Below are 7,967 nucleotides of genomic sequence, written 5' to 3' on the forward strand. Positions count from 1 at the left end.
AAGCGTAAATTGAATTTCCCAGAATATCCTTTATTGTTTGAATTTGATGTTTTTCTTAACAGTTATGTTTATTAGGGTTGTATGTTACATGTAAAGTTGTTAAATTAATGTTTCTAGCATATTTCAGTTTGAGTCTCACCATGATGGTGTTTAGTGTTTGTGTGAATGACACTCTTCTATATATGTTACTATTTAAAAGCTTCTTGTGATGGGCTTTGGTTCATCTTGTGACATTCTCTTCATCACCTGCTTTTAGTTATCAGTGTATTTCAAAGATACAAAACAGATTTCAGTACTTTCATAGGTTGGTATATTAACATTATATCAGTTATGAAATTACGGTAAAACTCGTAAAACCTAAAATGTTTGTCACAGCTGCAGGTTTTTTACCGTTAATTTTACAGATTTTTTTTTTCAGTGTTGAGTTGAATCTCTTTGCCATCAAGCCCAGATTGGTGGAGTGTCACAGTGATGTTTGTCCTTCTCTGTATAAGATAATGGAGCTCAAACAGAGTGACCATCGATGTCTTGATCACCTCTCAAACCAAGACCCTTCTCCTTGATCGCTCAGTTTGGTGGGAGATTAGATCTTAGAAGAGTCCTGGTTGTTTCAAACTTCATCCATTAAGGATTACGGAGGCCAAATGCTCCTGTGAACCTTCAAACACAGCAGAATTTTTTTTGTAGTCTTCCCCAAAACCGTCTCAACACAACACTACAGCTCTGCAGGCCATTCCTTTGACCTCATGGCTTTGTTTTTGGTCTGGCATGCATTTGAGCTGTCGGCTTTATATAGACACACTTTATAGAAGTGTGTGTGCCTTTCGAATCATTCCTAATCAACTAAATTTGCCACAGGTTAACTCCAGTTGGAGTATAGATGCATCTCAAAGACAATCCAGTGAAACTGGATTTTTAGATTTCAAAGCAAAGGGTTTGAAGACTTGTGTAATGTCAATTTATCAGTGTTTCCTTTTTAATACATTTGCAAAGTTCTGATGAAAAAAAAAAAAAGCAACAACAAAAGCAGTTTAACATAATGACTCAACATAATAAAATGTGAAAAGAAGTATGAGGACTAATGGCGCTCAAAACTTTTGCATCAAAGAAAAAATACATTTTAAAATATAAAATGTAATTAATATCAATTACATTGATTTTACTGTTATTACTATATTCTTCATCAAACATACGCAGCGTTGGTGGGCATGACAAGGATAGCAGTTTCTATCTTAAGCATCATTACTCCTTTAAACATGCAGATCAGTATAATGCATCAATAACTGAACATGCTTCATGAACTCATAGTTAAAATTCATGGTTGCATCTTTCCACTACTATCTAGAGCCATAATAAATGTATTACATGATGCCTAAACCAACTGCTGCAGAGTCTGATGTGATTTCTACCTGCGTGTGTGGTAGATCAGTGTTTTCCCCATAAAACCCATAGTAATAACTCCACTCTACTCTCCAACGTTCCTCTCCCACGATCTTTCCTCTCGCTCCGCTTTGGCCAGAATCTTTATGATGAATGGTGCGAGGACTGCACCCTGCCGCTTTAATGTGATTGATGGGGGCGCGCTAGCGTGTAGACTAACACGCTAAGCTTGCAGTGTGGGTGCATCAGTGCCCCAGATAGAAAGCACGCTCTACAGTCAGCAGTGATATAAAGGAGGAAGCGCGGTCATGCTGAAGGAGATCAGATTAATTACTCCTAATATGAGGAGGAGGCCGACCAGAGGCACGCAGCAGGAACCACTGAAGAAAGCCGTCAGGAAGTGTCTAATATGACAACAGGGCTTTGACTGGCGTGATATCAGTAACACGGAGCATAAACCATGTCTCTCTGTTGGCAGACAGATGATGCGCTTGAACTGCGAGGTCCAGTGCCAAAAAATAACATTTAAGTGCATGCGATGAAAGCGATACAGCCAATATTATCTTAATGGCTGAACTTCCCGTAAAACACGCTCATGTATGATATATAAAAGCTAGAAGGAGCTTGTCACGAACACAATCCTGGACGCGAGCAAAAGTGAATGCTTGTTGCAGAACATTATTACCATCCTTTTAAAAGCAATTATATGACCTTGTAGACACTGGACTACGTGTTAGTGGAAGAGACAAGTCTTTCCATTACAGCACATCCACCCGTGTAACCATTATACGACTATATAAACTTACAGTAAACTTCATATAAACATCCACGTGGCGAGATAAAAGCTCTGTTCTGACTCTGGCGCTCCACACACCAGACTCAACGCACAACTGTTAACACATTTAAATACAGCAATGAGCATAAAAATACACAGCTCAATACTTTTCAGTCTTTAAATAAATATACGTTTTTACTCATTCACTATCAAAGGTGTGTAGGGTCAGTAGATTTTGTAATGTTTAGCTTACTGAAACCAAACTTTCCTTAAGTATATATTGCTTAAAGTATATATTGATTTCTCTCAGCTTATTTGGCATTTTGGATTGATTTATTACTGTGCTCTGTGCAGTGCATTCTGGATCGTTTTCACTCTGAAGCATGCATGAGGGCTAGCCTTAGGAATTTGGCAAATGAGAAATCTTAAAGGCATCTGTGATCTTAAAGGTTTCAGAGAAGAGTCATCATAGAAATTTGAGTTTTAGGCGCTTTAAATGTGACTCACCACAACTCCACTGTCTGTAACTCTTCTCTGTGAGGTGAAGTTGCTGCACAATTGAGCCAGGTAATGCGTGTGGACATCTGCGGGCGTCCTGGAGAAGTGGCTGGTCACCCATCCGTCCTCGTCAGGCGTCGAGGCCTCCACCGGCATGTTAGAAAGCGACTGATACGAGCTCTCGTGTTTCAGACTCACTCTGAGCGTGGCTTTGTAGATGGGCTCGTCGAGAAACACGGAAAGCCTTTCTGGCGTGGAGTCGGGAGAACTAGTCACCGCCAGAAACCTGCAGAAATAACACCAGCGACGAGAAGCGTGAGAGAGCGGGTAAGGCGAAGACATCTCTGGAACAATATGTTGCTATTTGCAGCCCTGAAGTCTACAGTGAGAAACTCATTTCACCTGAACTTCATTAAATTGGTTGTCACTTGACTTTGCTGAATTCAAATTAGCTCCGACTACCATCTCTGAACTCATCGCTGTGCGTTTTATCACACTAATGAGCTTCCGGTGTGAAGATGGACAAAACCGATCCGGTTTTTGAGACCACCAACAACTAAATCACATCTAATGTCAACATATAATAAATCACAGCAGAAGTGCTACACAGAAATAATGATATATCTGTCTCAGCTGTAAACCTATAACCCATCTGTGACAGCATTAGAATCAACAAATTGGCAACGAACCGAACCATTTAGATGACGAAATAATACCAGCTGTCAAATTCATCCTACATGTTGGTGGGTTAAGTGCGTTTTATCTGAATAATTATTAATCTACAATTTGGACACTTTTACCAGTCAGAGCTGAGTCTGGACTATAAACAACCTTGGAGATATTCTAGCATATGTAAGTGTAAGAGAGAAGGAACAGCGGTGAGCTGAATTACAGCTGCATTAATGGACATTAAAGCTGACTTTAGTCCGGCAGAGTTGGATTTAACAAACCAGCCACAGCATGACCAGCAGACGGAGGAGGACTTTTCTGCCATTACTTTTATCTCATTAGCCACTACGTTCATGCGGTAACAATGTATAATGAGTCTATAATGTCCCATCTGTTTACACTCCTCCCACCTTCGCTTTATAGATGTTAGTAAGCGTTTAAACATCTTTACACTATTTAAGACAACAGTTGAGACACAGAACCTTGGAGGTGATGAGAAATCAGGCAACTAACTAACACACACACACACACACACACACACACACAGACAGGACGGGATTCTTCAGGGATGTCAGAGTGAAAAATCCCTGCAACGATACACACACGGAGGTGTTTGAGTTTTTGATTGTCTGATGTGACACGACTGTACCTGAAAATGTGTGTGAGATGAAGGAAGCGCTTGTTCAATCTCCGGATGATCAGATGGCGGTTTTTGAAGTGTGAACTAACTGTACGGTTTCAAGTAGCCACGTCTAACTATAAACACGGATATTTTCTCGATCCTGTGAGATCCCGTGGTTCCAAATAATATGAGACTGAGCAGCCAGCGGGCGCTGATTACACCGCACCAATGATCTTCACAGCCTGTGAGCTCAGATCTGCTGAACATCAGCAGTGTGCTAATTTATCTCCAAAGTGCTCTTCAAAAGAACCTTCACGATGTCAACACCTCGCTTTGTGCTGAATCAGAAATGGGTTTGTTAAAAAAAAATGTTAAAACATTGGAGCGTTGACAAGCTGTTTTTGCAGCTGAAAGCCGGAAGAAGTCTCGGCGTGTTATTGTGCCAAAAAACAGAGAGGCAACTGGAGGATGGACAAAGGTTTATGAAGTGTGTCTCTATGGCTTGATCCCTTCAGGGTAAAACAAGGTTTAAACATGTCTCAAATGCTGCACAGGAAAAACACTGGGCAAAGGTGAGATGAGCCATTTTTCCCCTCAGAGGACAGAGAGTCAGAAAACAAAGAAATAGATGGTAAGTGCTTTTATTATGAAATCACTCTGAATATCAAAGATGCAGATAGCTGTCCAGATGCCACATTCCAATACCCATATGAGCTTCTCATAAACAAAGACTAATCATGAGCAGAATGATATTATATTGGGTGATCTGTTGGTTTTCAAAAATGAAAATGGATTGCAACTGAACACCTAAAGCCCAATCGTTTAATCTGCGCTTTTTATATAGTGATGCATTATAGGTAATACTGTAACTGCACATAAATAAGATAGTGTGTGCTGTACAAGAGGCAGTAGTTAATATAAATCTAACTCGTATGTATGTTTGGCATCCTGCTGGAAAAACTTCCCACCGGTTAGGGTGCAGAAGTAGTATCCAGTGTCTGACAGTAAATGTATTTAGATCGCATGGCTGGCTACCAGTACCCAGAGGTTTGCATCCTTTCAGATCTGTGCGAGACTCTGCTGCTGATTGCTGTCTGAGACAGGCACGTAAAAATGAGCGCAGTGAAGCGGTAGTGTTAGACTAAAGGAAGGTGGGCGCCTCAGCTCAACCATAACCTGGATGTTAATATTATGGAGCGAAAGGACCCGGAGATTATATCTTGCTTGTTTTAACACAAGCTGTAATATTATTAAGCGGCGATTTTGCCTTAGGAGTTGTGTTTATGGAAAATGGTAGCAGCTTTAGTACCAATTCTCACTATTAATTAGTTGCCCATTAGCTTACCTTATATCACATGTTTATTAAGTAGAAAATATTATATTGGCATGACAGTGTTTGCATCCCTAAACTTAACAACCACCTTACATATACACCATGTATGTCAACTCACTGCATATGTGCATAGTACTACAAATAAGTTATTACACAGTGAAAAGTCGTAGTTAATGGTTTGTCAGTGAATTACAATTTAGTCATGTCCATGCTGTCAAAACCATTTTTATATATAATGCCACAGTTAATGCACAGTTCCTATTGGAAAACTGCGGCTTAGTGACGGTATTATGAATTTTTACAACTTCTAGGTTGCTATGAGATCCCAATTTGTTCATTATAGGCCTATAAGTTGTATCCTACTAAATGTGGTGTTTTGGTAATCACGGTAAACTTCTGTATGAAAGCAATTAATTAGCTAAAAAATGCCCAGTTTGTGATGATCAAAGGCAGCATCAACAACCAGTTCCCAAAGGTGTAGCCGTGACTTTAACAACACGAGAGAAGTTTGACTCGTTCCTACCTTCGTTCTCCCGTTCAGCACATAGGAGCTGCGGAAGAAGCCGAGCTCGTGCTCGATGTGCGCGTGGAAAGTGATGTTGATCTTGTGTATGTTCTAGAGGGCTTCGTCTCTCTGTGCAGCGCGATCACGCTAGTACCTGCTTGGGCGCGACATTCAGAGCGGCGCTGGATCCTCGCGGCGCCCGCTTTCTTGCTGTCGAAGTACCTGACACCTTGTCACCTCCAGCCGGTCCGCGTGCCTTTGATCGGCTTCAAGTGGACTGAACGCACTCAAACTCGACGCGCACCTCCCGGAGAAGGTGAAGTTCTCCGCTGGACGCCCAGCGGTCGGGCGGAGGTCGTAGTGGCACGGGCGCCAGGGTGGCCGACCAAGCGCAGGTGTCTCAGGGCTGCTGGCCGTCCTCCGAGTCTCTGTGACTGCTGATGTTAGCGTCCCGGGACTGTTTCCACTTGCTGTTGCTGAGCCGTTCGCCTGGCCAGAGCCACTGCTCTCCGCGGCGCATCTCTCAGAAGCGACAGCTCAGCCGTTATGGCGATGGCCGTGACGACGATGAGGGGTGAGAGATGGAATGGCGAAGCCCAGCACGAGCTCCTCTTGTTCACCGTGATGTGCTGCTCGGTCGTCCGAGGCCGGACCACCACTGTCGGCCCACTGATCCGGACGAGGCCCGTCCGTTCCTCCATGCTCGCGTCCTCGATGCCCAGTATACGACGAGACCTGATGTGTTTTCCCATTCATGATCGCTTCAACCTCGCTTCCGCGGTGCAGCTTCAAACTGCGGCGAATGAGCCGGAGGATCCGATCCAAAAGTGCGACCAGTTCGGCGGAATCCCGCGAGAAACGCGCCAAAGCTTCGAAGAACGAAAGAAAAACCGACGATCGGCTGACGTCGAGAGACCGGACTGGCACGAATCAAGTTCGTTTCGGTCAGATGCTGGAGCTTGTCGGGTCCCACTGCGCGTCACAACACCTGCTCCTGATCCAATCCGCAGGAAGTGTTGAGCATCTCTCTTCGCTCTGTTCATTTCCCACCTCCATCCTCTCATGGCTCTCACTACTTTCTCTCTCTCTCTCTCTCTCTCTCTCTCTCTTTCTTCTCATCAATGCTCCTCTCCAGCTCTCTGTCCAACGGTCTCTCTCCTCTCTCCCCAGTCTAAATCTCTTTACGTTCGGGTTAAATCACAATGTTCAGACAGGCGGTTGTTGACTCTTCTCTTCCTTCACACGCATCGCTTTCCATGAACGTTGAGTTGCACGGAGCATACAATGTAAACGCAGACAAATGAAACGGTGCACGTGTCAAGGCCATTTACAGCAGCGCCGTGACCGTATTTTCGGCACAATCACTACAAACGCATTAGAACACGACTGTGCGCACTTTGAACAACATAACGGCGTGAAAGGCTGAGGTCTGCTAATGATCAATTCAATAAAAGCATGCGCAGGTTATTGTGGGGGCGAACAAGGAGACGCGCTTTACTGCTCCCTGTAGTAAACCACTCAAATATGAGCCTGCAACTATACAAAACCAGCAGCCGCTGTCCGTGAATTACTGAATCAATCAGTCTTTATTTCAGCACCACTAGTCCAACTGATTGGAAAAAGATTCAAACAGAGTCACATACTTTACTTCCCCATCTGCGGTTGATGAAAACACAGATAGAAAAGGCCAAGCTGCGTCGGCGTTCAGTTGGTTGATTTTTGAACACTTTTAGGAAAATTACAAATCACGTTATATATGGCGGTTTATGCGTTTTTGATGTATTTATAAGACCCATATGGTATTTCAGTATTATATTATTTTAAATGACAGCTTTAGCTTACTGAGTTAGACCAGTTTTTACTGATTAACTACTCTGATGTCTTCTTATCACTAGGCTTAAAGATTTTACTCAGGCAAAAGATTATATATAGATTAATAAGCTCCCATCGTTCCATTAATTATTCAGAAAGGAATGATTCTTCAAGAGGAATGAATGATAACTTGAAGTCCCATAGATCCTAAAACCTTTACAGATTTTGGAATTCTAACAATAAACTATAGATACACCAAAGTATAAAAATAATAAACTTGTCGTTATCCAGAGTTTATTTCTTTCATAATCTATTATGTTGTTGGTTCTGTGAGAGTGGGATTTGATGGGAAATATTTTCAGATGATTGAAAA

Source organism: Puntigrus tetrazona, chromosome 4 (assembly GCF_018831695.1).
Source record: "Puntigrus tetrazona isolate hp1 chromosome 4, ASM1883169v1, whole genome shotgun sequence".
Lineage (NCBI taxonomy): Eukaryota > Metazoa > Chordata > Actinopteri > Cypriniformes > Cyprinidae > Puntigrus > Puntigrus tetrazona.